This window comes from Elaeis guineensis, chromosome 2, assembly GCF_000442705.2.
Source record: "Elaeis guineensis isolate ETL-2024a chromosome 2, EG11, whole genome shotgun sequence".
In the NCBI taxonomy this organism is placed as follows: domain Eukaryota; kingdom Viridiplantae; phylum Streptophyta; class Magnoliopsida; order Arecales; family Arecaceae; genus Elaeis; species Elaeis guineensis.
The window spans coordinates 84,722,302-84,747,043 of NC_025994.2; the positions used below are offsets into that span (position 1 = coordinate 84,722,302).

Below are 24,742 nucleotides of genomic sequence, written 5' to 3' on the forward strand. Positions count from 1 at the left end.
CGCCACGTGACGAGATCTGGGGACTTCTCGTTGGTCGTGCCTTCATCTCGACCGTCGGAGGGTACTATATATACAGGGTCACCCATATTCAGTTTTTACCCCCCCCCCGTTACTTTGCTGTCAAGACTCTGCCCGTGTAATCCCTCATTCCAGGTACTCTTCTCCGCTTCCTTTCTTCTTGGGAGCTCCCTCTTCTGGGGGCCATCATCATCTTCACCGTCTCCTCCTCCATGCCTTCTTCTTCATTTCCTTGTCTTTTGTTCCAGTCCATAGCTAGAACATCTCCACGAGGCAGTCGGTCGGGAGAGCCGACTGATGACCCTCGGTCGACCCCGGAGGTGGAGGTTTCTTCACTTTCGGGGCCGAACGTCGATCGGCTCCGGGAGCAATATTGCATCCCGGAGCAGTTTCGGCTATTCGCCTCTGGTGCCAACAATCGGGTTAACAGCCCGCCTGAGGGCCAGGTGGCCTTCTACGTGGAGGACCTCCGGGCCGGCCTTCGTTTTTCGGTCCCGGAGTTTGTCCGAAATATTTTTGACTATTACGAGCTGTGCCCGGCACAACTCGCGCCGAACTCAGTTCGGCTAATAGTCAGTTTTGCTCTTCTGTGTCGGCTTTTGCCGACTGATCCTCGGATCTCCCTCTTCCGAGCTTTCTTCGTCCTCCGACCCCACCCTAAAGCCCGAGGGTGGTGGTACTTCAATCCTCGGAAGGGGCTTTCTTTCATCACTGGTCTTCCGTCGTCGTGTCATGTGATATACGGTGGTAAGCCGAATATCCTTCGACCGACCGTAGCTCGGTCGGTAAGTCGCGACGGCGGTCGCACAGGCGTTTTGCCTTTCTTTGGTCGGGGTCCAGTCGGCAAGTCGGCCGATCGTTTGGCCCGAAACTTTGACCGTAGAAGGAGTGTTAACTCCCGTTCTCATGGACGATTCGACCGTTGTGAGCGCCCGATACATCGTCGACGGTCGGGCCGTCGATTCCATGCGGACACTAAGTCCGAGTTGGGATGTCGGGACTCGACCTTCTTGGTGAGCGTCGATCGTCAGTCGAAGAGTTAAAACTCAGAAATTTGAAACTGGATTTGTATTCCGAATGAACAAGTACAAAGTTCATTGGTGATACAACTTCAGGTTGTCGGCGTTCCAGGTTCGGAGAATCGGTTTCCCTTCCAAAGTTTCCAGTCGGTAAGCCCTTAGTCCGTAGGTGTCTGCTACCATGTAGGGCCTTTCCCAATTTGGAGCTAGCTTCCCTTGGTCTAGGGGCTTCGAGACTACTGCCTTTCTTAGGATAAGGTCCCCAGGCCTGAAAAGCTTTGGCTTGACCTTGGCGTTGTAATATCGGGCTACCCTCTGTCGGTATGAAGCCATGTTGGTCGGGGCCTTTTGCCTTCAGAGGCCGAGAACGTCGGTTTTGGCGATCGGTGATCGAGCCATAGATTCGGCGACCGATGATCGAGCCATGTTGGTCGGGGCCTTTTGCCTTCAGAGGCCGAGGCCGTCGGTTTCGACGATCGGTGATCGAGCCGTTGATTCGGCGATCGATGATCGAGCCATGTTGGTCGGGGTCTTTTGCCTTCAGAGGCCGAGGCCGTCGGTTTCGGCGATCGATGATCGAGCCATAGATTCGGCGACCGATGATCGAGCCATGTTGGTCGGGGCCTTTTGCCTTCAGAGGCCGAGGCCGTCGATTTCGGCGATCGGTGATCGAGCCATAGATTCGGCGACCGATGATCAAGCCATGTTGGTCGGGGCCTTTTGCCTTCAGAGGCCGAGGCCGTCGGTTTCGGCGATCGATGATCGAGCCATAGATTCGGCGACCGATGATCGAGCCATGTTGGTCGGGGCCTTTTGCCTTCAGAGGCCGAGGCCGTCGGTTTCGGCGATCGATGATTGAGCCATAGATTTGGCGACCGATGATCGAGCCATGTTGGTCGGGGCCTTTTGCCTTCAGAGGTCGAGGCCGTCGTTTTCGGTGATCGGTGATCGAGCCATAGATTCGACGACCGATGATCGAGCCGTTGATTCGGCGACCGATGATCGAGCCATGTTGGTCGGGGCCTTTTGCCTTCAGAGGCCGAGGCCGTCGTAGGTACTCTTCCCCCTCAATCTCCATCAAAATCTACGCACGAGGAGCGGGGAGAGGGGTGTGGGAGTCATACCTGCGATGCGTCGGTCTCGGACTCCGTCGTCGGGGCAAGACCCGTTTATCGGTGGAGGGCCTGTCGGGTTCAGCATGGGCCCGACCTTTCTTCCGTTTTTTCTTTCGACCCGTGCCACCGGTTGCTCCACCGGCGAGGGCGGCAACCAGATCGGTCACTGCTGAAGGCTTTTGACCGCGTCCGTCAGCACGGTCATCTGTCGCACGATCGCTGCGATTTGCGCCTCCGTGGTCACTGCGGGGTGAGGAGAGCTAGGTTCCGCTGCGGAAGGTGGAGGAGAGGCCTCTTTCTGGTGGGAAGAGCGCCTCGCCGATCCGGTGACCCTCGATCGCTGAGCTCTTGTCTTTGTCATCTTGAATTCTGTGGGGGTTACAATCCCTGGTGCTGTCGATGAAGCACTAACTTGTCACTGCGAGCGTTGCCCCCCCTACCTGGCGCGCCAATCTGTTGCGGCCAATCCCCTCGTCGCCTGGTCGTCGGGAATGAGCGCCTGCAAAAGAAAGTCCGCACTGACCAGAGGCGGCTCCGGCGGGGACCCTCCGACGATCAAGTCAGAGAGGAGACTAGGCAACAGTGAGAAGAAAGCAAGGAGCTCAGCGAGAGAGGGAAAGAGAGAGAGAGAGAGGGAGCAAGCCTGTGACGTTTCGAAGGGACTTCTAGCACTGTTGCCTTCCCCGATATATATAGCGGAGCGTGGTATGGCGCCGTCATTAATGGCGCAGACAATTGAAGAATTGTCAATTTACTGTAGACTGTCAGAGTCGCCATAAATGTGTCAAATCGCCGTGGGACCGTCAAATCACTAGGGTTGACAATGCCATAGGCGGGATAATGCCCCTAGGCGGCAGTGCCGCATGCTGTTGTCAGGACTGATAGTCTCTGACAGTAGTACGGCGATTGGAGGAGTCGACCGACCTTAGGTCGGTGGCCAGCTGAGGGGCGTCGGGTGGAGATTCGGATCCCTCCGACAGTCAGTCGGACACGTCGCGGGAGTCGGGCATCGGATCCCCCTGGTGCAGTCGGTCGGGAGAGCGGAAAAGGTCTGCCCGACCGACATATCCTCGATCGGTAGAGAGCCGTCAATCGGTCGGTAACGGCACCCGACGATCGGTCAGTCGGTCGGTCGGTCGTGTATGCCCGATTATAAGTCGGCACGAGTGGAGTCGGTCGGTATTCTCCAACAGAAAGAAATGCTCTATAGATTTCCTCTACCATGCAATAACACAAGCAAATTGACAGTCTAATTCACTTCTATTAAAGTTCACAGTTGCATGTCCCGTTGCAAATGGCCAAGACAAAGCTTGAAAGGAAGGGTACATTTCCACATTTGAACAGTGAGTGGAGAATGAACTCCCTCCTGCAGGAACTTGTGAACCGTCTCAATTGAGATCCCACCTTCAGCGCAACAAGCCCTTTCTCGGCAGGCCTCTCGAAGCGAAGGAAGCACAACAAATTTTAGATACTGAGAAGTCAAAGGGTGACAGCGAACAATTTGCCAAGCCCAAGAAGCATCACCGTTTCTACTTAACAAATCGAAACATGAGCAGCAAAAGCGTTAGAGACAAGGAAAAGAATAAAATTAAAATCTTTTTTATTTATAAAAGGAAATAGAGAGCTAAAGTTTTACAGCTTACAAGTAGAAGCTTCCTAGCGTTACCATCGATGCTCTTTCTACTATCATCTCCGCAGCCTTGGTCACCACTGCGAACATTGCGGGCCAACGCTATTGCCATCTACACCTTTACCACCACTACTGTTACTTATCATTATTGCCGCCAACTTTGTTGGCATCACCATCCATCGCTGCCACCAGTTTGCAACTGCTACCAAAGGTCAAAAAAAAGGAAAGATTAGCGTTTGATTTGCAAAATTAAATAATATTTTTTTAGTACAGCAGATATAATATTAATGTTTTGAATATAAAATAGATATTTAATTTTTATTGTGAAATAAAAATAAAAATGGTGCCGGGTTTATCCTTTCGAAGATTATAAATTGGAGATCAATTTCTTCTATAAGACATCCGAGTTTCCATGGCTTCACACACCACAGATGCCGTTACAACAGTTGTCTCTCGACGGCGCCAAATAACAAACTCCAAGTACACCCCCATCGTGTATCTCATAGTTGTTTTCATTTGTAACCAAAAAAAAATAAAAAATAAAAATATCATGGTGATCCTTGATGACAATTTACTTCTAGCTCAAAAGACTACGGTCCCACAGATTGAGAAGAATCTAATGGCACATTATTATTGTTTCAATTTTGAGTAGATGTCCATCTCTTACTGCAAAGTCTTTGAGATGCAACTGTAAAATGTTGACCACCGTCTCATGCTCACAAGTACTAATATTTTACACGAATCTGGTTTTCTTGATGCTCTCTTCCATCGCATCTCTTGTTAATAAGGAATATACTAGCTTGATGACCAATCTAATTTGACAATCAGGTATTGCAACTAAAGTAGATGGCATTAAAACCCACGAATAAGTGGACCAATTACAGAGCAATATGTTGGTCAACTACGAATATACTATTAGTATATTGCCAAGTAGAGACGCACTGTTGCAAACTTAGTATAAGAGCCCGTGCTTATGTTTAGCATAACATTTATGCATTAAAAAGATTTTGGATATTTAGATAAGATCAATGAAACTAAATAACACTTTTCAATTAGCATCTTTAGATGAGATTCTAAATCATTACAAATGACACCAATCTATGGCCTATATCCAGTAAGTAAGGATACTGCAACACAAGCCACATGTAAGAGGAGAGAGGTACATCCCATCAATCTCTTGTTTGGATGAACTATAGAAACAAGAAAAATAAAAAGTTAGAAAGAAAAGAGGTTTATGTGAATAATCTGGTTTAGGTGTCAAAGAGAAATATAAAAACTTATTATGAGCATCTAATTTCTTCTCTCTAAATCTCTTCACTTTGATGCACTGCAGAGGGGGCAAAAATAAGAGATTTATGTGAACCATCAGGTTTAGGGTAAAAGAGATAAAAAGAAACTTATTTTAAGTATCTAATGTTTTCTATCTGAATCTCTTCATTTTTGGAAAGAAAAAAATGTGGTCTGGTCAAGTGCACAGTTAAGAACCACTTTTCTCAATTACATAGAGCGCAGCGTTCACTCCCCAGAGTTAAGAACCACCACCAGTCCATAGGCAAATGCACTTCCTAATAAACCAGCCAAACCATAATCAAGCATAAACATAATCCAATTACATCTAATCAGAGATGAGGCAGCTGATATATCCACTGAGATAGATCCATTTTAAGCCAATTGCATGTTTCAATCATGTTAAACTTTATTTCTGAAAAGAAAAGTTAGACATGTAGGCTGCAATTTATTCCTCTACGACAAACAGTCCCGTTTTACAAAGGCAAACCCATTTATCTGGAATGATGAAAGCAGCCCAGAAATACAGTCGAGACAACACAAATTGGAGTTTCAGGTCTGCAGTTCAACAGTAAGTGAGAACATCACCAGTGATAAACAGATTGCAACTGCTAGGACGGGATCAGTCTGAAAGGTATACAAGAGAATCATCAATCAAGATGCATGGTGCACGGGGTCTGCCGCAACCTTTTGTGCTTCCCATCATCAGATGGCTGCAGCAAGCACGCCGGAACAATAAGTTGTGGTGAAATGACATAAGGAGAATAGTGCGAAGAAATGTGAAGAAAAGACCAAGTAACATGTTTGAGGACAGCTGAGTGCCAGCTGTAGAAGCCCTTAGTCTCACCTGCTGTAGAGGATATCCAGGGACCTGAACCCTTTTGGAGCCATCAGCAAGCCGCTTGCATGGTAAATGGTTTTGAACCGCAGCAAACTCATTAAGAACCTATAAGAATTTCACTAATAGTATTCAAAAGAAACTTCACCTTAATATTTCTCATGAAATTGCCAAGTATGACGAATATTTGCAGGTAATCGCTGTTTTTAAGAAAAGGGTAAGACGATCAGCCTTGTATCATATAAGAAAACCGACAAACATATAGAAAGAAAAGCAACGGCTACAAGACATCAGCGGATAGCTAACATCCAAGACCTTGAGTTTATGAATGGAGCATTTGCAGATGCGAGTTGCATAAAAGACGCACTAAACTCATACTGTATAGATAACAGTAAATCCAGACAAGTTGACCTAAATTTCTTGTATACCAAGATAATGAACTCAACCTGCGGATATGCCATTTAGTCTGAAATCAGAACCAGTCCCATAATATACTGATATCTGCTGATAAAGACCCATAGCCAATTTTAAAACTTCAAAAGTAATTCTGTGCAACCTACAGAACAATGTGGCGTTGACAAAGTAGCCTGCATTTGAGAAACATATAGTCAATTATGGTTCATTTTCCTCTTTTTAAAAGTAATTACCAACCATTCAACAGCAAGCTGTGCTCAAGATAGAACTCAGGCTTGCTACAGCAGTAGAGAATTTCCCCCATCTTGCCAAACCACACCATATTTCCTTTTACATTAAATATGGTCACATATGTTTTACAATACTTTTCCTCAGTTATCTCCAAATGCAAGTAACATATTTATTTTGTGGACTCACCTTTAGCAATATACTTGTTTACAAAAGATGCATCATATAAAACTACAAGCTATCTCTATCTTTATGTCATGCAATCACGTTTAAGCAATCAGAATGGTCGGTCTCGCTCAATACCTGGTTTTGGATTGCTCCAATTAACATATCTTGACACCCAGAAGCGTGTACATGTTCCAAATTGGGACACTGGAGCAACAACCTCTCTGGGGAAAATTTTGCAAAGCATAAAATTGATAATGAGAATTTATTTTGGCGTCTAATCCTGAATGAAGATAGCCACAGACTGATACCTGGATGCAAATTTGTACATGAGTTAAGATTGAGATCATTAAGCTCTGGACAGTTTAGGTATAGGGCCTGCAATGGTTATAAATTAATCAAAAGGGAATGATGAGAGATAATGTGAGCATATAAGAACAGCTTTTTTGGTGTGACTTACATCTAAACCAGAACAACCCCATAAACTGATCTTTCTCAAACACCCATGTTTTATAATTAGTTTTTGGTAAATTGGTTGTGGCTTTGGCATAGGTGATTTCTGACACCTTCCGAGTTCTCCGCTACCTTCATTACCAATCAACCCATTTTCTTCAGGACTTTCATATTGAGAGTTAATGGCACATATGCTCATCCCACAGTCAATTAGCTGAAGAAGTGGTAATTGTGCTGTAGCAAATTGGATTCCACCTGGAAAACCATGGAAGCAGATATCTAAGGACATAGACAAATCACAACATGCAGCCAACCTCATCAGATGGGACAAGGCTTGGTGTGCATTTTCTGTATTAGCACATCTAGCTTAAATATGCAAAAGCATAACAGCACAAAGAAAATTGCTAATTACTTGAAGTAATGTTAGGACAGAGAGCAAGGAGGAGTCTAGATAGCGTCTGAGAGAATGTATTGCATATCATTCCAATCCCACTGTCACTAATGCTTGACCTGGAAACACAAGCAGAAAATGAAAATTAAGAACCTAGAGGATCAAGAGAAATTGCAACAAGCAACAGCTCACAAGGAATGTTTAAGGAGCCTTATTGTAATCAGCATATATGGTGAAGATTGATATTGCTGTAAATCACTGAATCTGGAGATTTCAGGCACTTCATTTTAGAGGTTAAGCATTCATAAAGCGCAGAGTGGAGCATACCCACTCAAGTCAAGCAACTCTAGACTTGAATAACTTGAAACTATAGCAGCCACAGCTGCATCTGTGATCCTTGAACCAAGAACAAGTGACAGCATGCGCAAGCCCCTGACCCTAAAAAAAAAAAAGAACAACAACAACTTCATTAGCAGACCTAGCAAAAAAAAGATTTGAAGAGCCAAAAATAATAGAGATGTTTTAGATTGCATTAGAACTTGGCAGTTGAAATTGGATTTCCCAATTTCACTCATATTTGAGCTCTAACATCTGTAGAAAGCTCAATGACCCAACATGCATATGATAAATATTATATGAGGTTAATCTTAGCACCAGATTCTTTCAATAACTTATATCACCAATCAGCAAATTATTATGCAGTTATTCACATACATCTGAGATAAATAACATACCTTAGGTTTGTGCTTGCTAAAGCAAGCACAGCTTCATTACAAAGTTGAATTGATGCAATATGCATATTTCTCAGTCGTGGACAGGTACGGCCCAAACTATCCATAACAGTAACAAGATCTGTAGAATCATTTTCTTGTCGAGTAAAATCAAGAGAAAGCTCTTTCAGATTAGGACAGCTAATAACCTATAAAGAGTCAATGAGAATCAATTAATGCATGGACAAAAAACATGAAAGAATTACTGTATTAACATAATGCATAAGAAGAAGTTCATAGTTACCATTTTTGAAATGCAACAAAGGTCTGAAAGCCAGAGAATTGACAGGCTTGAAGAATAGAGGTTGAGAAACCCAAGACTAGTGCAACCCTCCACTTTCAGAATTGAAAGACACCGTTTCTCAGCAACAAAACGACCCAATTCATCCCTACAAGATGAAACCTGTCGATCTAAGAAGTTGCCACTAATATGTACACCAGTCAAAAAGACTATAAACACAGACCTTGATTTGATATAGTTTTCAAGATAAAAAAGGCACATTTATGAATTTACCATTAACAGCCTTCTAAAAGGTATGAACAAGTCATGACAAAACAAATAGTGAGTTAAAATAACAGCATTCCCAACAAAACAGCATCAGAAATCCAACCATTGGATTCAGTAATGTAGCAAATGCTTCAAAAGTAAAGCAAATGCAGGGAGAAGATGCATGGATAAGACCAAGGGCTTTTCCAATCAACAAGGTTCTCAGTGACAAGGTTGAGAAGTAAAAGTGACAAAACAAGCAGATGAAACAAGGGAATGTATATTTTGATATCAATGAAGACAAACTGAAACCCAACAAAAATGCATCTAAGGGGGTGTTTGGTATGGGGTGATCCATTCAAAATCAAGGGTGATGTGGGTGGAGGTGATGAGATCATCGCGTTTGATTGCACCATGGTGATCCTACATGATAGTGATTATAAATCACCCTCACTCCTCAAATCATTCTCCAATCCAATGATAGGATGCCCGTCCTCGAGGTCGAAAATCTAAGATCACCCCCAGGCAGTGATCTTAAACTAAAATATAAGGACAAAATACCCTTCAATCTAGTAAAAAAAATTGATATATCAATATACCATTAATATATTATATCAATATTAATTAATAGATTCTATAAAAATTATTTATCAATCCAATAAATTATTAATTTTATAAAAATAAATATTATACATTAATAAATAATATGTTATAAGTATAAATATAAATATAAATTCTATAATGATAATTAATATTGTTTTATGGAAGTAATAATTTATAGGACTAATAAATATATTTTCATAAAATCTATTAATTATTAATATATTAATAAATATGATAATATTTTATTTATAATATAGTATATATCATTAATAAATATATTTTTATGAAATATATTGTGGGTAGTTTTGATATATATAATCAGTGATCTTGGATTCCCATAGAATACCTGTAGAAGATAGGATCTAAAAGAGAGAACCCTTGTTAGAAACACTAAAAGAGAAAGAGAGATAGGTAAAGATAAAGAAAATTGATTGTATTTTATTTTATATTACAAGAGGATCTATATATAGAACAATAAAGGTCTAGATACAATGAACCATATAATAGGATCTAGATACAATGAACCGTCTAGCCACAATGAATCTATTGATCTCTTAATTGATATATGTCCTAAACAGAATTATACAGGGAATATACACAATGACATATATGTTAACATAATGTATTCTAATATGTTAACATAATATAGTATTTTATTTAACACTCCCCCTCAAGCTGGAGCATACAAATTATGTGCACCAAGCTTGTTACAAATATAGCTAATTCGAGGACCTTTAAGTGACTTAGTAAATATATTTGATAGTTGATCATTGGAGTTGACAAAAGTAATGGATATACACCCCGATAAAATTTTGCTCTCGGATAAAATGACAATCCACTTTTATGCGTTTAGTCCTCTCATGAAAATCAGATTCGAAGCAATGTGTAGAGCAGCTTGATTGTCAAAGACCAACCTCATCTATTTCACTGATCCAAATCTTAATTCCTAAAGTAATTGCTTCATCCATATAAGCTCACATGTTGCTAGTGTCATAGCTCTATATGCTACTTCTGCACTAGATTTGACAACAACATCTTATTTCTTGCTCTTCCATGATACCAAGTTGCCACTGATGAAAACATAATATCCTAAAGTAGAACATCTATCAGAAGGAGATCCTGCCCAATCGGCATCAGTATACCCAACTGTCTGAGTATGTCCTTCATCTTCATATAATAATTCCTAGCCTGGTGCTCTTTTAATGTATTAAGGATGCGAATTACAGCATCGCAAGGACTGTCACATGAAGACTGTAGGAATTGATTGACCATACAGCAAAAAAAATATCTGATCTAGTAATTGTCAAGTAATTCAACTTCCCAATGATTCTCCGATATCTTCTTGGATCTACTAAAGTCTCTCCTGTCCTGATAGAAGTTTAACATTTGGATCCATAAGAGTACCAATGGGTTTGCAATTGAGCATGCCAGTCTCTTCTAGTATATCCAATGCATACTTTCTTTATGAGATGGCAATACCAGTGCTAGATTGAGCTACCTCAATACTAAGAAAATATTTGAGTTTATCCAAATCTTTTGTCTGAAAATGGTGTGAGATGCTGCTTCCATTGTTGAATTCCATCATGGTCATCACCTGTGATTACTATGTCATCAACATAAACAACCAGATAAATGCTATGGGTCAAGGAAGTATGGTAATGGAAGACCAAATGATTTGCTTCACTGCGGATCATACTAAACTGCTGAATAACAGTGCTAAATCTCCCAAACCAAGCACGAGGGGATTGCTTTAAGCCGTAAAGGGATCGACATAGTCTGCATACCAGTCCTGACTCACCTTAAGCAACAAAACCTGATGGTTGCTCCATATAAACCTCTTCATCAAGATTGCCATGAAGAAAGGTATTTTTGATATCCAATTGATGCAGGGTCCAATGACGCATGGCAGCCATAGAAAGGAACAGACGGACAGAAGCAATCTTAGCAACCGGAGAGAAGATATCGCTATAATCTAAGCCGTATAGCTGAGTATACCTCTTTGCAACCAAGCATGCCTTAAGACGATTAACCTGGCCATCAAGATCAACTTTGACGATAAACACCAAACGGCAACCAACAACAATTTTACCAGAAGGTAAAGAGACAAGATCCCATGTGCCAGTCAAATACAAAGCTGCCATCTCATCAACCATCACTTGTCACCACCCAAGGTGATTAAGAGCCTCACAAACAGTCTTAAGAATGGAGACAGATGATAAAGAAGTAATGAAAGCAAAGTATGGTGTTGAAAAATGATAATAGCTCAAAAAATTGTAAATGGGATGGAAATTGCGAATAGAGCAAGTATCTTTTCTTAAAGCAGTCAGAAGACTAGCAGGAGGCAGGTCCATGGCAGGTGGAGACAACGGGGCAGGGGATGAGTCAGCAAAAACATCAGTAGAAGGTGGCGAGGGACATCATCGGTAGACATGAAAAGGCTTAAGAAAGACCAAATCCAAAGAAGCAAGATCAAGATTTTAAATCCCGTGGGACGAGGCTATCCCAATTTTTTCATGAAACAGGACGTGTCGCCATCCCATCCCATCCTGACACTTAAGTTGATGCCGCGGATTCACATTCAACCACTGTATCATCACCAAAGGATCGATGCCCAACATATCCGCCAGTGTCCAAGCAAAGACGTCAGTATTCTCCTCCAAAAAAGAGGTTAGCTGATCTTTTGTTATCTGATCTAGGTTCGACCCTATCTGAACAGTGTGCTCTTGATTTCCGTCCGCCAAGGAATGGTTATGAGATCTTCCACTGATTTTCTGTGCTCCTCGACCAATTCGTCGTGGATGTCCAGTCCCTCCATCAAGTAGGATTCAACAGGCCGCCCTCCTCGAAGAGCGATGTTGTAGCAATAGCGTGCCAAGTCTTGATCTCTACAAACTTCTTCAACTCCATTTACTGTCGGAAACTTCATCTTCAGATAGTATGTGGAACGACAATTCAGAGTGCGTTCAAACCTGGTCAGCCGACGATGGCGTTGTAGGCTAAAGGTGCTCGGATGACCAGAAAATTAACCTCGGCAGTAGATTAAACGGAGAATTGATCGGCCTTTAGAGATAGAGTGATGACTCCCCGCTCATCGGAGAAGGGTGGGCTCCCTCGTTCGCGAAGAAGGCGCCCCTCGCGCATCCACGAAGGGGATCGCTCCATCGCACCATAGCACACAAGTGAATCTCCCCTATAAAAAGAGGAGCCAAATTCAAGCACTCCATAATGCCCCTATTAAATCATGAGATGTGTCGGCCAAGGATGGGCCACAAGCACCGCCTCAACCAACATGCATTCAATTTGAGTGCGAATAGAACGATCGAGCCACTTCATCTCCTCTCTCTCAGATTTTGAGGCGACGTGCGTTCAATGCGGGCACAAAAGTGCGAGCGCACCCCGAAGATCGCGCACATGCCCCACTGACGGAATGGCTCTTCACAAAATTACTCCCTTCACCTGACCAAAGCTCGGGCTTGGAAGCAGGAGGCATGTATTGGAAGAAATTCCACTCGGGCGATAATATAAAGAAGCTCAAGGCCCAAGAAGCCTAGTCCAATGAACTAAACTCCCTTGCTGTCGTCGACCCCTCATCGACTACTCTTGCGACCAATTAGCTCTCGGCTCCCGAAAGATCGATCAGTGCCTCATTGTCTAAGCGATCGAGACTTCACCGACTGGCTTCTGGCGAACTCCCCTCTCTGCAACCGGTTGCCCCAGACCGACTAGACAGCAACACTCAACGGATTCACTTAGCCGACCTATGGGTCCTCTTCCTCCGACCCACATCAGGTCCAATCTCAATTCTAGATTTTCATTCTTCGCAGACCACGATTCCCGCTCGTGGGCCAGAATCCCAAAGCACAGACATCGACGAGCAACCGAAGGTCAAGCATGGCTACCATGCAGTCCCATCGAGTCACATCAAATCACGTCATCTAGGAGACCATATCCTAAGCGATCAACTACGCGCTGCAATAACAAGCTACGCTAGATTAAGCCATCTCGAAGTCATTAATTACACCGCATGAGTGGTAGGATCCACCACCGCGGCCCTTGACAAGATGTGACAAATTGAAGTAGCTAAAAAGACCAAAAATGCCCCCCCTCTACCTCCCATTTATGACTCTCTCCTTGAAAGTCAATCGAAAAGCAACCGATCTATGATCGACTGATCCTCCTTCAAACATCCTCTCAATCCCATTGAGACCCCCAGAGACTACTAACAGCTGTCAAGCAACAGTTGCCCATGACACCTGAGACATGATGGCAGGACCATCCTTTAGAAGCTCCCACCTCCATCTATAAAAGGAGTACCAAAAAGAGACCCCAAAAAAGGTACCCACAAACTCCGCCTCTCATACTCCTCCATCTGTTAGAATAGATTTCTGACTTAGATGTCGGAAAGTCTCCACCGAAATAACCTCCGATCAGGATTTTTCTTACAGATCTCACCTCCGACTACCCGACTCGCACCAGCTCCAGCTACTCCAACGCTAGACGAAAATCGACACCAACAATATATATGTTAACATAATATATTCTAACATATGTTAACACAATATGCTATCTAATTAAACAATACCAAATAGATTACTCGTGAATACTCAAGAATCTTTAATCGCTAGACTATGACCTACCAAACATCATGAACTTAGATCACTGGTGATAAAATCATCACAAGATTCGGATCACAGATGATCTTAAATCACCATGATGGTCTTATTTAGGTCCCCAAATGCTACCTAAGATTCAAAAACACCCTCGATTGGAACATGGTTTCCTTGTCAAACTTGATCACATCAACAACATTTCAAGCAGCTCATTGCTTTCAAGCAGGTTGTGGGGGGGATGAAGAACGATGAATATTTTTTAATGTACCAGGTATCCATACATGATCTTTCACCAGAATGAGTTGCACAGAAATGAAACTAACATCACACATGAAGTACTATATAATAGTAAACAAAAGGAAGGTTTTGCAGAACATGAGTTTCTATGACAAGCCTGAGCACATTCACAGATATGGTTGATGGATAACGTAGCCATCTGTAAATATCAAATAAGCAACAGGTGCCAGTGAATAGCGAATGGACTGTCTTGATGGTACAGATCAATCGTATGAAATGCACAGAGTGGACCTAAATCCGCTTATTATTCTAGTAATAAGGCGGAACAGAAACACATAGGAAAAAAAAAGAACATAAACCTATATACTTTAGATATCAGCACATAATGAATAATGGGCTAAACTTAATCACAGAATCCAAAAAAAGGGGCAATCAGACAGGATAATAGTTATTCACATACCCAGTTATCTGATTGACTGCATTGTCGCCAATATTGATCTCAAAGCTTCTAAACTAGGGCACGAGAATGCAACACAAGCTAGCAATGTAGCATCAACATCACTGCACCAACAGCTGCCTATCAGGGCATACAAATCATAATTTGCATCTAGATACAGTTGAATAATCAAAACAAAAGGATCTGTTGTCATTTTCCAGTTTTATCAAATCCCCTTTAATATGTAGATGTATGATGGGTCATGATAAACCAGTAATCTTATTTTCTTTTCCCCGTCATACTACTTTTAATTGGAGGAGGATCTCATAAAAGCTTATACTTGTTACAATCTATAGCACTGCATTGTTCACAATTCACCAAAAAAAAAAAAGAAAGTAAGCAAATGAATACAGAAATTATGAAGAAAAAATCCCATACCCCATCACTCATTTCTGTCATGCTACGGTCTCCCGCCAGTTTCAGACCATCGAAAGAACCGAAATCAAAGAACCAACAAAAAGATATAGTATAAAAACGTAAAATTTGATATTTGATCGGATTAATGATCATAAAATCCACAACCATAGCAAGATCTAACCACGTCCAACCTACAGAACTACTCCACAGACAAAGTAAAAAGATCAAGAAAACTCACATCAACGGGAGCTTCATAATCTAAAGATCTTCGATTACATTGACCAAGGTAGCTCACATCAAAGCCCCGGATCCATATAGAGGGAACTGAGACTGAGATATGAAGGTTAGAAACATTTGTCTAACATCAACATTGTCAAAATTCATGATAACAGAAGCAACAACAAGAAGGAAAAGTGAGGAGTAAAAATATTTTCCTTCGGTTCCTATTGATCCACAAAACCATATTAATTGCTTCACCAAAAACAATATTCTTTAGATCCATTATCGAAAATCCAGAGCAAAGGCTATCAGCATAGCCCCGTCCCTGATCCGTGAGTTATCATGACTGTATTACTTTTGACTAAAAATTCGATTTTTTTCGTTAAAAAATCGTTCTTTTCAGCTCTACATCCCCGTACGAGATCCCCCTCCTCGTCCTCCCTCGATCTAAGAAAAACCCTAACCTTTCTATCCTCAGCGTAAGCCGGGCCAGTCCGGCACACTTGTGGAGCACCGATCCAACGAAACCGATCTGAGATCGAGGAGAAACCCTAAGCCTAAGCTCCTCCGCGGATCGCCATACTCTCTTCACGCACTCCATCCATCCCCGGCAGACCGCCGCCGCCCCCATCAGCTCCTTGGGCGACAGCCGCCTCAGTACCTCCACCAGGCATGACACCGGCAGAACCCCGCCGCCCACCTCCACCTCCTCCTCATCCGCCGCCGCCGGCGCCGCAGCCACCGAAGTCTCCGCTACCTCCTCCTCCTCCATCGCTGGCGTCGCCGAGACGGGTGCCGGAGTCCGGTCCTCGTCAAAGGAGAGGGAACGGCGGAGGCGGTGATCAGAGCGAGGGGGAGGACGTGGCCATCGCCGGCGGGGCAAACGTGGCCCTTCTTCGGGAGGCCGCATCGTCCGCAGTTGTAGTTGCCCCGCTTCTTCGGCGCGCCCCGCTTGGGCGCGGCGGAGCAGGCGATGGCGGCCGAGGGAGACTCGCCGAGCATCCGGATCCCGAAAGTTCGGAGGGTAAAGAGAGAGAAGGGGAGGCGGCAAGAGAGAGGGGGAATGGAGTGAGGAGGTGGAGGGACGAAATAGAGAAAGTGGGAGAGAGCAGGAGGCTGTCGGAATAGGGGCGGGAGATTAGAGTTAATTTCGCGCCATTTTTCTCACGCCCACCGGAGCGGAGGGAGGGAAAAGCGAGAAAGGCGGCTGAATTACCAGAATGCACTTGCTCGTGTGCAACCAATTATGCGGCTTGGGTGCATATTCTGCTTCCATAATTATGTGCTGCTGACCCTTGACTTGTTTGGTTGAGATGTTCGCGCAGCTATGTTTCATAATTCATTACATTTTTATCTATTTGCAAAGCCAGATTAATAATTTTCGTTTACCACAAACACCAAAGAACATCTCCTTATCATGGTTGTTCTTCTTTCTTTAGCTTGTATGAAATTCGTCTCAAACAAAAATTGGGAACCTTTTGGCAAAAGAATTGTTGTCAGCTTCTTTTAGGCTAGATTGTTGTGTGACACCAAAAATGTGAAAGAAAAAGAGGGGTTTTGCTTTCTTCCTCCCAAAATTACAACTTGAACTCCTAATCAAATTATCCAAAAAAATAATAATTTATACTCGAAATTTTCCATGGATAAGTTAATGTTTGGATGTATCCTGCATTGTTCTTTTTTGTCTCGTATATATGACATACATATTGTCCTCCAAAAATGCTTGATTGAGCATATAGATTATGATCTTCTTTTTATAAAATAAAAATGGCTCAAGTAATGAATGGAGATTGTGAGTATCTCTTGATGTCGTGAAGTTATTCAATGCATTGTTTTGAATTTCATGGTCCTTAGGTTAGGTAATCTCAATGTTTAGACTTAGCTTGGAGTTCAGCCTTCTTGGATTCGCTAACGAAAGAATGTTTGAAAACTTCATCTTAGTCAAAGACATGTGAAGACTGATGATGGAGATTGGGAAATAGATGGTAACTAGTTGCCATCATCTTGTTTCCAATAACCAAATTTATTGTCCATTCCACATGAGACTAATTCCCTGAATCTACTCTTCTACGTCCTCTCATCTGGAAGATTCGGTGCAATCGTTTTAGCTACAATGGGACTTAACCAAAAAGGAAGAATAGCACCTGTCTAACTATAGCTAATCTGTGGACGTGCAAGGAACACGATGCAAAACTAATCCAAACTGCTAATGTCGATTTCATCTGTATCATTTTTCTCAAATTTGATTTGATTTCAATTTAAAAATTTTAAAAATCCAAAGAAATGATTCGATTTCGGTTTTAGTTGAGGAAAAAATAATTCAAATAAATCGATCTGCGAATATATACTTACATGCATACATATATATATATATATATATATATATATATATATATATATATATATATATATATATATATATATATATATATATAATATTATATATAAATCATCATCAGTTTATTTATATTTTTTCATAGCTCCACCAATTTATTGCTTGTATATTTAGCCTATTTAACTAATTCCATAAGTTGCCTCTTTGATATAATCCCAATAGTCTAAAACTCAATAAATCGAACTAAATCGATCTGATTTCTTCGATTAAGTTTGAACTGATTTTTCTATATAGTCTATTTATTTTTTATTTCGATTTTAGAAAATTAATTTCAATTTCGATTTAAAAATTGATCCCAAATTGATTTGAACCGAATCGTCCATGTCTTTTTCTGAAACCAGCAACATATGAGTTGAGCAGAATCGCTTTCTTTTGCATAATTCACTTCTGATCTCAATAAAGCTATTCTTATTGGTATTTTTTTCTCATCTTTTTTTGTTCAGGATTAGATCTGTTCTCTTATTTTTTCTGATGAGGGTAATTGAAGCTTAATTAGAAGATTTTTTTCTTATTTAAGCTGGAGAATCTAAAGGGAGCAAAAGAAAAGTAACAAGCCTGAAAAAAGAGAGAGGAATAATATTTGTTGGAATAATAATTTTCTTTAGCTTGCTCCACGTCCTCCACTCCCACCTAGGGGTGGCAAAAGTCGATCCGACCCGTCAACTCGATCTGCATTCGACCCATCTTAAAGAGGTTTGGATTTCGATTAAACAGATTTAAGTCGTAAATAGGTTGACCCATTTAACCTATTTAATAATCAGATCGGGTTCAGGTTTCAGATGGCTGACTTGTTTAACCTGTTTAACTTATTTAATAAATGAGTTAGAATAGGTCAGATCGGGTTGTAACCCGTAAACTTGCATAGCTTAAAGACTTTAATATAAAACCCTAAAAGCCTTTCAGTTCAGCCTTTCCTCTCTCTTTCGATTTCTCAGACAACTCTTTCGTCTTTCCGTTGGCCTTTCAACTCTTTCCTCCTCCGATCCGTCTCTAGATTTAGGGTTTGGTTTTTGATTTCTTTCTTTGATTCTCCGAAGTTCCACTCCTCCTTCGATTGCAACCAAGCTGGTGCTTCCAGCTTCCTCTCAACAATGACCGAGGCTCCTCCACTTCTCCTTGGCTCCTTCGATAGCCGCCTAGCTAGTGCTTCCAACTTCCTCCAATGGCGGCCGGTGCCATCCTTCGGTCCTCCTTCATCATCGATCCTTGAGAGGAGGGCTTGTGCCGCTTGGCGCCTTGGCCACTCAAGAGCTAGGATTTTTTTTCTTTTTCTCTTTCGATGGTCGGTGCTTTCTTCCTCAATGATCGTCGCTAAGGGGGTTGGCCACTTGAGATTTAGAATTTTTTCTTCTTTTTTTGTTTCTCTTTCGATGGCCAATGCTTTCTTCCTCAACGATTGTCGCTGAGGGGGGTTGGCCACTCAAGATCTAGATTTTTTTTTCTTTTCCTCCTTCCATGTTTCCTCAATCCTTCCTTAAGATATATTTTTCTTAATCCTTAATCTAAGGTTTTTGAATGTTTTTCTTAATACCTAATGGAAATGTGTTGGCTGTTACAGTGTTACTTGGTCAATTGCTACAGGAGTTTTTTTCGTATTTACTTTATAATTGGTTGTTATAGTGTTACTATAGTTTCTTTGATTCTGATTTTTTTGCTTAATTGCTCTAATTAGATTAATTGCTCTAAATGTTTTGTATTCTCTTGATTAATGGTTAGTATTTTATATTCTTTTGATTTCTATTTTTTATGCTGGATGTCAAAATGTGCATTATGGCCTATGTGCACTATGGAGGTTTGCTGTAAGGGTTGTATATAGAGGCTATGATAATTTTGGGATATCTTTTTACTGATTCAACTAATTCTAACATCAATAATCCTTCTTCTATAGGCAACCGATTATTATTGTTTTGATTTAATTATAGATTAAATACTAAATCTGAGCCTCTTCTTCCTCTTTCCTTCTTTGATGTTCTAACTGTCTTTAATTCTTTGATGGTTAAACATTTATCCCAACAACAAATTCAACCATCACAGCTTGTTTGGCTTGATTCTGCTACGAAACTTTTTGCTACACTCATGGAACTCCTTCATTTTTTGTCACTGTATAGAAAATTATATTTTTTTATAATTTTGATCCTTATATTCCCTAACTGAGCCTGCTGTGTATATTTTGGTTTGCTTGTTGTATAATGTATACTTGAGTCAGTAAATAAAATTACAGCTTCCTACCAAAAAAAGTTTATTTATTTTTGATATCTAATTTTGATATTTATATTTAAGTTTGTTGATAAGGTTAAACCAAACATGTCAAAATTTAAATAGTATTGGATAAAAAACAACTAATTTTTTTCAATAATCAAGTTAAACAGGTTAGATCAAGTTGGGTTTAGCAAATAGGTTAGTTATTTAGTAAACAGGTTGGATCGGATCAGTTAAATAGGTTACCTATTTATAAACAAATTAAACAGGTCGGATCGGATGATCTGTTTATTAAATAGATTCGGTTTAGATTGAAAAATCTAACCTGTTTAATAAATAGGTCGGATTCAGATTTGATATTTTCTAATTCGACCCGTATATGATCCAATCCGTTTATGACCCGATCCAACCTGATTGCCATCCCTACCCCCACTCTCTGTCTCTCTCTCTCTCTCACTCATGCATGTCTGAGTATGGTTAAAATTGGACCATGTCACATGGGTTTTGATGAAGCCCTGGCCTGATCTTGGAAAAACTTTAGAGTTTTAGGGCTGAAGCCTAAATGGGCTACGGATCCCAATCAACACTTGATCCAAGCTCGAGCTAGAGAAGTGGAAGATGTGGGTAATGTTTCTTCTGTTCCCCTTCTCCAACATCTCCAGGGTGGTAATGGCAATACAGTAGGATAGGAAGAGTTAGAAAGAGAAAGATAGATCTAGGGTAGCATGGGAGTCAAAGGGGCGTCGGAAGAGTTAGACAACATGGAGAAGTCCAAAAAAGAGAGAGAGGAGTGAGAGTGGAAGGGGCAAGGAGGAGGGAGATGGCATGGAGAGAGTCAGAGATGGAGAAACATGAGAGTGGGATGGATGCTAGGAGCAGCCAGGGAGAGAGAGAGAGAGAGCAAAGAGAATTTGGAGAGAGAGAGATCCATCGGGAGGCGGCATGGGAGAGCAAGTAAGGAGCATTTGAGGGTATCGTGAGTTAAGGTGGGGGCTTTGGATTGACCAAGTTAGGTTAGGTCTAGCTAGGCACAAAGCTGGCCGAACATGATTTGGGCCATTATCTACTTATTTTTAGAAATCATCTTGTAATGTATGATTGTCTGGGCTTCCTTTTCGGCTGCTCCAAGCCTTCCACCCGATTGGGACTCACAAGGATGGAAAAATAAAGAAAAAAATAAAAAAATATAGAAAAAATCAACCAAAAAAAGAAGGAAACATAGAAAAAAAATAAAATCAATAAAAACAAAGGAAACATGGAAGTAAACCCGATAATTAGATGGATAAGATGATTTGAGCCCTAAATCTTTGAATATATTAGATCTCTCCTAGCCTCCCATCCGATTGAGACTCTCAAGAATGGAAAAAAGAAAAAAAAATATCGAACACAAAACCTCAGCCATCTAAGCTTCCTTTCAACTGCTCCAAGCCTCCCACCCGATTGGGACTCCAGAGGATGGGAAATAAAGGGGAAAACATGGCCGCTCCAAGCCTTCTACTCGATTAGGACTCATGAGGAGGGAAAAATAGAGGGAAAATGGGGAGAATACAGAAAAAATCAAAAATAGAAAAACATAAAAAAAAAATCAACAAAAATGAAGCAATGAAGCGTTTTGACGCATGGTGGTTAGGAAGTGACTCTAGAATTTTATGTGTCAATGAAGAATTTTACCTCTAATATGCTCCTAAGGAGGAGAAAATAGAGGAAAAATGGGGAGAACATAGGCAAAATCAACGGAAATGAAACGATGAAGCATTTTGACACATGACGGTTGGAAAATGACTCTAGTATGTTATATGTCAATATGGAATTTTATCCATAATATGCATGTATCACTTTACTATTATTATATAGATGCTATTACTAATTTATACTTAAATTATCAGAAATCCCAATATTTATATATTTTTTTTGGTAAGAAGCATCAGCTGCTGTATTATCAAAAGTAAAAGTCTATGACAGTATACATATTTACAACTATCCAGCTAAATAGCTCATTACAAAATGATGATCCACCAATACATATAAACATAACCCCACATTTAGGAATACAGAGAGTAGTATATGAGCATTCAAATCATCCAGCTAACATAAGAGTATGAAACCATTCAACTGTGGATTGAAATTATGATTTTGATCAATATGCAACAATGAAGTTGACCCACAGCTTCTATTATACTGATAGCCTAACTCCAAAGAAGCATAAGCATATAAGCACCATTGATATATATAAGACCAGCAAACTCCCTGGAAACTGCATATATTTATTTGTTAAAATGAAACATAATAGAAATTATACCACGATCAGAAGGTGCCAAGAGCTTTTGTCAGTAAAATTCGAAGAAACAAAAGGACGCATTTAAATCTTGAATGTCTTCCAGAAAATCCAATTAATGATCATTCACCCTGATGAAGTTGAAACATATAAGCATACTCTAAGATGATGGTGTAATTGACTACTGATAACCCAATGAAATAGAAAAGAAATAAGTATGAGTACCACTCTGCCACATATAATCCGAAGAGTCTACGTTGTTCAGGTAATAACACAAGGATTTGAAATTAGATCCATCTAAACCACTCTGATACAAAATTTTCAATAGTAATCCTGTAGAATCAACTCGGTTGAGAGCTCAGCCGTAGGCTGAGAAACCCACTATAAGCATAATACTGAATGGAATGTCCATGTTCATTATTGATTTTCAATAGTAATCACCTATTTTCCAATAATCTAGGTAGGTAACATGACAGAAGTTATGATCCGAAGCAATCATGCAAAGCATCCCTTGATGCCAATACCTCTAGCTCCCTTGGCGAAGTCTTCATTCTTTAATATAATAATCTAGGATCAAATAACTACTATAAAAGAGATGATATACGCCAAGATGTTTTAATATAGAAATCTGTAACCAAAGAAAACAAAGTTAGTAGTAAACATATCTGTTTTCATTTCCTTGTTCCATGTTTTTGCTTTTTCCTTTCCTTTTTTCTTTTCTTTTTTTCTTTCTATTTTTTGTTTCTTTTTTCTTTTTCTTTTTTTCAATTTTTTTTCTTTCCTTTTTTCCTTTTTTTTTTGTTATTTTCTTTTATATCAACTTTTCTTTCTTTTTTCCTTTGAATGGATATAGTACTTTATAGAACATTCTTGCTTCTCATCCGAAATATGACTAAGAATTGTGCTAAGACACCAACAGTGCAAAGATCACAAAGAATCAATCTAATTATGCACAGCATATATCTTGTGAGAATAATACAATAGAATTTTGACTTCAATATCTGAGCTAGCATGAGTATGGTATAGCAGCATCAGTTATAGAGTTCCAGGTTAACTAATTTAGTAATACAATAACAACTGTATATCATTAATCTTGAAGTCTTCTTGGAAGTAGACTTACTATGATGATGTTTGATGAAATAACAGTATCGTATAAATTGCCATTGCTCTTGATGCTAGTCGTAGATTCTTCTCAAATCAAGAAATAATAGATAATCTACTTCTTTTGCAACTTGCAACCAAATGGATAAGACGTTAGTAATAACACTATTTTCTTTTTTTCTTTTTTTTCTTTTTTTCCTTCTTTATTTTTTCTTTTTCTTTTTTTTGTACTTTTCCTCAATATTTTTGTTTCTTTTTTTCTTTCTTTTCAAGTACTTGCAATATATACATATATCTTCACACAAAAAATAATTAATATCAAAAATACCTTCGAACATTCTTTGCACAAAGCATTCTTTTCTCAATGGTTGTAATTTATTCCTCTCGTCCCTTAAGAGATTATGATAGCCGATCTTTTTCTCTCTTACACATGTCCCAAATATTTTTACTTTTCTCCATATACCTTTCCCTCTTTTACTTTGTTTCTGAAGATTTCCCCCAGTATGTCATCTGATTCGCCATAAGTGCAATAAAGTGTTATTATTTGGAAAAAATTATCAAAATGGCGATCCTTTTCTTATTTATGTGAAGTAGCTATTCTAAGGCACTATTTAATTCTATTTCTTTATGAATAATACTCTATATCCATCAACTCTTACAAGGTAAGCACATAAAGGGTCTATCCCAGTCTGATCCATCCATAGAAAATCACCTTGTAAAGCAATGTGTGATATGTGATCAGCTATTCGGTTGGCTTCACGCAGAATATGTGACACCTTGAATAGATTTGCTATCCGTCTCCATTGCCATAGGTCCTATAAAAAAGAAAAATATGCATTTAAATAGGTTTCTGGACTATTTATCCAACTTATCATTGTTTTTGAGTCTCCTTCTAGCCACACTTGATTGGCATGTTGATCTTGTATAGCTACTTTAACCCCTAACCATGCAGCAATTAACTTAGCCATAGATACATTAGTGTGACGTAATTGCTTGCCACCAGCCTGAATCATTTCTTCTCGAAAGTTTCGAATAACATAAGCAGCTGCAGCCTTATCTCCCACTAAAAAGGCATCAAAGTTGACCTTTAAAACTCCCACAGAAGAAGGCAATCAAAAAACATGTATGAGTTCTATACACCAGCCATTATGCTGTGAAGAGTTGCCCTAGTGCCGCCACAGAGTTTAATTAGGTTGCATTTCAAGAAAGTTAGAATCTATGATAAATAATAATATATTTCGCATAATGTGATTTGTGTTAAAATTTATCTGTTTAAAGATTCTCTCATTTCTAGCATTTCAAAGCAACCAAGTAGTATATGCCAGGGTTGCTTTCTGATTGTTCTCTACCAAAGCTATGGCTAAATATTGAACCATAACTGGCAAAGAAATCGAAAAGAAGGTCAATCAACACATATCTGCTAGTTGCTGCCAGC

General features: G+C 40.3%; 1 pseudogene; it reads right to left on the reverse strand.

The window, feature by feature from the left end:
* Nucleotides 1-5,458: 5,458 nt before the first annotated feature.
* On the reverse strand, nucleotides 5,459-16,443 carry LOC140850831 (F-box/LRR-repeat protein 17-like; annotated as a pseudogene).
* Between the last annotated feature and the right edge of the window lie 8,299 nt (nucleotides 16,444-24,742).